The sequence below is a fragment of the Lactuca virosa genome, chromosome 9, assembly GCF_052849685.1.
Source record: "Lactuca virosa cultivar CGN04683 chromosome 9, Lactuca_virosa_CGN04683_v6, whole genome shotgun sequence".
Classification (NCBI taxonomy): Eukaryota; Viridiplantae; Streptophyta; class Magnoliopsida; order Asterales; family Asteraceae; genus Lactuca; species Lactuca virosa.
Window position 1 is genome coordinate 267884835 of NC_136434.1, and position 7294 is coordinate 267892128.

The following is a 7294-nucleotide window of genomic DNA, read 5'->3' on the forward strand; positions in this document are numbered from 1 at the left end:
ATTTGCTGATCTGGATCAGATTCATCCAGAAGATGTGGAAGAAATGGATATCACATGGCAAATTGCTATGGCTGTGTTCAGGGCGAAGCAGTTTGCCAATTAGATAGGGAAAAATAACTGGGGGATGAATGCTGATAAGAAGGTTGTGTTCAATAAGGGAAAGCTGCGATGTTTCAACTGCCACGAGCCAGGTCATTTTGCTCGTGAGTGCCCAAAGCCGGATCGAAGGTTAAACAATGACAGAACGATGGTTGCAGTAGGAAACAATCATGGAGGTGTTGTGGCTTGTAGTGAGACTGCTATGGTTGCTCAGTCATTTGATTGGGAGGAGCAGATTCAGGCCCTGAACATTTCAAAACCTGAAAATGCTCACCTAGCCCAAATCAATGATGATGATCCCCTGAAGAATGATGCAGCTGATCCTGAAGCTGAGATGATGGAGCTGCAGTTTGCGCTGATGGTATCTTCTACTTCTGAGCCCAAGAAACGCGAGGTAAGTTTACCTACTTGTTCTCACGCATGTAATGATTATGTTAAAATTCTTCAGGACGAAATAACATTATTACGTAGAGAAGTAGAGGATCTTAGATATGAGGGCTATCAACTTAGAAAAGGACAAAAACCCTTAAAGGCACAGTTAGAAACTAAAATAAAGGACTATAAGAGAATTCAACAAGAATACAGTGAAAAATGTGAAAACTATGATTATATCAAAAGACTGAATGATGAGTTAACTACTGAGCTTGATACATTAAAGAGACAATTTGATACTGCAAATTTTGATTTTAGAAAATTTGATGGATCAAGCGAGGTAGTTGCCAACATGATTGATCATTGCATGCAGCTCAAACGAAACCAGCAGAAGGGTTTAGGATACGATAGTGTACCTCCTCCTTATAATCACACATATCAGTATCAACCCTTGTCTAAAGATGAGATTGCCAACGAAGCATTCATGGTTTATGGCAAGCCATCTGGTTTTGTTTCAGGAGGATTTATTAATGTTGAAAGTACTAACGTTTCTACTTCCCCTGCAGATCAATCTTTAGATCAGGCAAAGCAAGAAGTTGGAGAACCTGTTTCTGATGTTTTTATTTCAAATGAAAAATCTTTTGCTTTTGATGTTCAAAATGACAATGTTTTTTGTGATGTTTCCACATCTGCTCCTATTGAATTTAATTTCTTTGAAATGTTTGATGAATTGTTTGATAATCCTGATGCTTGTGCTTCTAATGAAACCACACCAATTCCACAAGTCATATCATCTGATGCCCCCTCACTTATTTCACAACCTGTTACTCATACATGTTCTTGTGAGAAGAGTAAAGGTGTCAGCAAAGAAAATAAATCTGAGAAATGTAGTACTAGTTCCAGTAATAATAACCAGATTTGTTTTAATTGTGGTATTGGTGGACATATATCTAGGAATTGTCAAAATAGAATGTTTGTGAACTATATGTCGCCAAGAGGAGAGAACGAATCTAGAGAAAGGTCTTTAATTAGAAAGTCCTCAAGCACTCGCTCTCGGAATGATGATTGGAAGGATGATCGAAGCAGAAAAAGGGCTGTTTTTCAAAAGAATAAAAAGGTTTTTCATAACAAAGCTCCAAATAGTTTGCCAAAACCGAACAAGGCTCCGCCAAGATCGATTTCGTCAAAGAGAAGTTATGGATCTTCAACCACTTCTGGTAGAACATCCAGAGGCTCAGTGCAAACTAATAAGAAACCTATTTCAAAACCACCTGAGAATGTTATAAAACCTAAATATCATTGGATGCCCAAATCAATTTCCAATCAATCATCATCATCCTCTGAAATGATTAGAAATGAGGTTTCAAAATTGAAAACTTTAAAAGATAAATCAAACAAAGTGAAAAGGCAACCCAGGACAGTGATGACCTGGGTTCCCAAATCTAAATGATCCCGCTCATTTTGCAGGGACAGTTGCGGAGGAATGTCATCCGTCCTTGGTACGTCGACAGTGGCTGCTCCCGGCATATGACAGGAGACATCTCCCAATTGAGCGACATTCAATCTTTTAATGGGGGATATGTTTCCTTTGCGGGCGGAGAAGGTGGCAAGATCACTCAGAGAGGAACCATTACAAATGGAGTGCTAAGTTTCGACAATGTCAACTTTGCTCCTGAGTTAAAGCACAGCTTGTTGAGCGTTTCCCAAATTTGCGACAAAGGCTATTCTACCCATTTTACCGACAAAGATTGCATGATTCTCAAGCCAGGCATCGTCATCCCGGAAGAGTGGATTCTTGTCAAATCTAAGCGGGATGGGAATGCTTACATTATCGATATGAATAGCAACATTCATGAATAAGTCACTTGCCTCTTTTCGAATGTCTCAGAACAAAATGCAATGTTATGGCACCGACGACTCGGCCATGCTAACGCTAAAAACCTAAATCGTCTTGCAAAGAATGAGATGGTCCGAGGCTTACCTGTCAGAGACTTTATCACTTTTGAGAAGTCTGTGTCATGCGCCCAGGGTAAACATCATAGAAAACCACACCTGCCAAAACAGGTTAACTCAATCAGTCAGGTGCTCCAATTATTGCATATGGACTTATTTGGTCCGGTCAACATCCTGAGCATCAACAGAAGCTCGTACTGTCTAGTTGTGATCGATGATTTCTCTCGTTTTACGTGGGTCTTCTTCTTATTCAACAAAACTAGCGTTGCTAATCTGATAAAGAAGTTCATTATAATGATTGAGAACCAAACCAACAACCAGGTGAAGGCGCTTCGTACTGATAATGGAACTGAATTCAAGAATGTAGTTCTTGATCATTTTTGCGCAGAAAAGGGAATCGTGCGTCAATACAGCTCTGCTCACACGCCTCAAAAAAATGGTGTTGCTGAAAGGAGAAATAGAACTTTAAAAGACGCTGTAAGGATGATGTTGTGTGATTCCAAGTTACCTGTTTTCTTTTGGGCCGAGGCGATTAACACTGCTTGCTACGTGCAGAATCGTGTTCTAATCAACAAAGCTCAGATGAAGACACCGTACGAGATTCTCTATGGTCAGAAGCCTTCAGTCAGTTATTTCCGTGTATTTGGCTGCCCTTGCACCCTTCTTCACTTGGAATCCAACCCAAAGTTCAATGCCAAAGCCGATGATTGTTATTTTGTAGGGTATGCTGCGCGCACCGCGTATAGGGTTTACAACAAGAAGACAACGCAGATTGTCGAATCCTATGACGTGTGCTGGTTGGAGGAGAATGAAACGGATGCTAGAGTGGGTCCTGACTGGTTATTTGATTACACATCGCTTTTCAAATCCTTAAATGTATCTTCAGATGGTTCATATGGGTCCTCCTCTGGTTCGAAGATTGTTTCTGAAGAAGAAGACGAAGAAGTTGTTTACAGACCTCCAACGGTTGAGGGGGAGTCATCTGCTCCAACTGAGGGGGAGTCACCTGTTCGACTTGGTAGTCCAGAGTCTCCAGTTCAAGATGGTACTCCTGATGCTGATGCTACACCTCTTACCCTTGTTGAAAGAGAGTTCATGTCTAGAGATGTTTCCGCTGTCACTCCAACTTTTATGGAACTACTCTTTCCTGAAGAAATTGCTAATGAGTTTGTAGCAGATTCATCTAATGTGGATCAATCAGCAAATGATGGAGGTTTCAACATTCACACTCTTCCTGTTTCACTCAATGATATCAGCCAAGACATACCTTCAAGAATTCAACGCGATCATCCGATCGAAAACATCATTGGTCAGCTGGGCGATGGAGTTAAAACCAGAAGTCAGAGTGGAGATGTCAATACATGTCTCTATTCTTGCTTTATCTCTCAAATAGAGCCCAAGAATGTTGAAATGGATTTGAATGAGCCCGATTGGGTAGATGCTATACATGAAGAGCTAAATCAATTTGAAAAGCTCGGGGTTTGGAAATTGGTTGAGTTACCAAAGGGCAAAAGGTCTCTTGACACACGTTGGGTATATCGAAACAAGCAGGATGATTCTGGTGTTATAGTGTGCAATAAAGCAAGATTGGTGGTTCGCGGGTTTCGACAAGTCGAGGGTCTTGATTATAATGAGGTTTATGCTCCCGTGGCTCGCTTGGAGGCTATTCGTATCTTTCTTGCATATGCTTCCTACATGAAATTCACGGTTTACCAAATAGATGTCAAGACTGCCTTCTTGTATGGCAAGCTGAAGGAAGAAATCTACGTTGATCAGCCCCCTGGTTTCGTTAACTCAAAGCTTCCTAATCATGTCTACAAGTTGGACAAGGCGTTGTATGGGTTACATCAAGCTCCTCGAGCGTGGTATGTGACTCTCACAAAGCACTTGCTCGAGCATGGATACTCTCGTGGCACTATCGATCAAACTTTGTTCATCAAGCATGTGGGTAATGATCAGATTCTAGTCCAGATCTATGTTGACGACATTATCTTCGGGTCCACCAGTCCACAGCTATGCAAAGAGTTTGAAGGCATGATGAAAAAGAGGTTTGAGATGAGTTCATTAGGAGAAATGACCATGTTTCTGAGGCTTCAGGGCAAACAAAATTCAACCGGAATCCTGCTCCATCAAGCTAAGTATGTGGAGGATATTCTTGAGAAGTTCGGGTTTCAAGACGCAAAACCTGCATCGATACCAATGGCCGCAAGACCCCTGCTGAATCCAGATATTGATGGCGAATCCGTAGATCAGACACACTACAGATCGATGATCGGATCGTTGATGTATCTTACTGCAAGCCGTCCAGACATCATGTTTGCAGTTTGTCAATGCACACGTTATCAGGCTAATCCTAAACTTTCACATCTTATTGCTGTCAAAATGATTTTTCGGTATATTAAAGGCATCCCAAAATTGGGTCTCTGGTATCCGAAAAATCCAGAATTTGATTTATATGCTTTTGCTGACAGTAATTATGGACGATGTGAGCTTGACAGGAAATCAACCTCAGGAGGGTGCCAATTCCTTGGCAATAGGCTGGTGTCGTGGCAGTGCAAGAAACAGCATACCGTCTCAACCTCAACAGCAGAAGCGGAATACGTTGCTGTGTCTGCTTGTTGTTCTCAAGTTATCTGGATCCAACATCAGCTGTTGGATTACGGATTGAATTATCTAGAAACCCCCATTTACTGTGATAATGAGGCCGCAATTCAAATTACTAAAAATCATGTCCAACATTCCAAAACCAAGCACATTGATATCAAAATTCATTTTATCAGAGACTGATATGAGCGCTCGCTCATCTGGCTAGAACAGGTTCCATCTGCTAATAATGTACCGGATCTGTTCACCAAACCCTTTAACAAAGCTCGATTCGATGTGCTTGTGGGATTTTTAAAAATGATTCGTTTTGAGGATTAAATTTTTGTTATAGGTTAGGTCAGTTTAAATTTGCGCATTTTAGTGATTTCATTCTCACCCATGCACAAATTTAGGGGGAGAAATAAACAAAAATCCAAAAACATGTTGTTTCTGTTTTATATTTTTTCAGAAAACATTCAAAAATCCAAAAACATTAAAAAATTCAGAATAATCAAAAATATTGTCGCTAACAGTTTTGCTTGTAGGTGTTGTGACGGGAAGTGATATTATCAAGTGATAACAGGCAATCTGAGTCTGCGTAACGTACCCAAAATTAAATTGTCTATGCCCTGTGTTCGATGCGCTGGTAGGCACGAAAGATTTTAAATGGACTTGACTAGGCAGAGTTGAACTTAAGGAATTCATAGACTAGACAAATCTTGACCTAGTTAAATCCGTTTAGCCTGACAATACGATGCTTGGATAGGTTGAGCAGGGAGATATATATGGGAATCTACTGGTCACATTAAAAGAACTCGTATCTGGAACTGTGGATTAACTTTTCCTCGATGTGCGGATTCTGTCCTTAATTCCGGTATTAATGGGGTGACTGGTGAATTCTGATAAATTAGGTCTGTAGAAAATTGTTTTCTCTCTATCTGTCTGTTAGTCATATGTTTCTTCCTCTGCGTGATCGAGAGATCCGACCTGGACTGTAACATATGCAACTCTATTTCTCTGCATCTTCTATCTATGCAATTCTTTCTATCTGTTAGCCATATATTGTCTCCTTTGCATGACTCACAATCCGACCTGGTACACAGTATATGCATCATTCTTTTTCTCAATCCCTCTAAAACTTCAGTTAGTCATATGTTTCACCCTCTGTGTGATTGGAAGAGATCCGATCTGGGTGTATAGCATATGCATTCTAAATCTATCTTCTCTCTTAGTAATTGTCTGCTCACCCGATGTAAGGAGTATTCTGAAAGTCCTTGATTACTGGATCATATCAGGAAGCGGGAAACATGTTCTAGTACAATTAAAATTGAACACTTACAGATTGTCTATAGATCTCGCTGCTCAATTTAGGTGGACAACAATATCCATGGTCGTCGTCAGCTGAATGGTACTTAAGAAATATTATCTAGGAACTTAGGATCACTTTGTCTTGTAACTAATAGTATGTCCTAATTTTATCACAATCTCTCGTGTTTAAGTGGACCACAATACCGGCGATCGACCAGACAAATACATGAAGATAAAGGTACCGACAAGTGGATTAAGGTTGTCTAACAACTTTGATCCCAGTGTCACAAAAATTATGTTCAGTAATTTTTTGAGATAAATTTTTAGTCTGCGTTTATTTTATCTCATTTTTATTTTTATTTTTTATTTCTTTTTATTCTATTCTATTTTATTTTTATAATTGTCAAAATTTAATCTAGATTCTTAAATTTTAGAAATTATTTTATTTTATTTTATTTTTAATTTTATCCTCAAAAAGGTTTTATTTTTGAAAATTAGTCGGGATTTGGATTGTGCCCTATACTGTGTGGGAGACAGGTAAATTTCAAAAGGGGTATAAAAGGTGGAGGTTACGGCTGGAAACCCTTCCCACCTCATTTTCATCCTTCCGACCGTAAACTCTCTCCACTCTCTCTCATCTCGGAAAAAAATTTGTGTGTTTTTGCGAAATCGTTTAGTCCACATCAAAGGTATGCTAAACCCGACCGAGGGAATGCAGTTTGTTCATCGATTCGACTGATTTTGGGGGTTAATCGAAGTTTTACTGTTCATCGGCGTTTACGGTTGAAGCTTACGGCCCAGGAGCTTACGGTCGTAAACTCCGTTTACAGTCAGGAGCTTACTGCCATGGGTTTACGGCCGTAAACCCAATCTGGACCGTAAACCCTATTTGACCATTTAGGGCCGTAAACCCAATCTGGACCGTAAACCCTATTTTGACCATGTTTGACCGTAAACTCCAAATTTTAGTCAAAATATT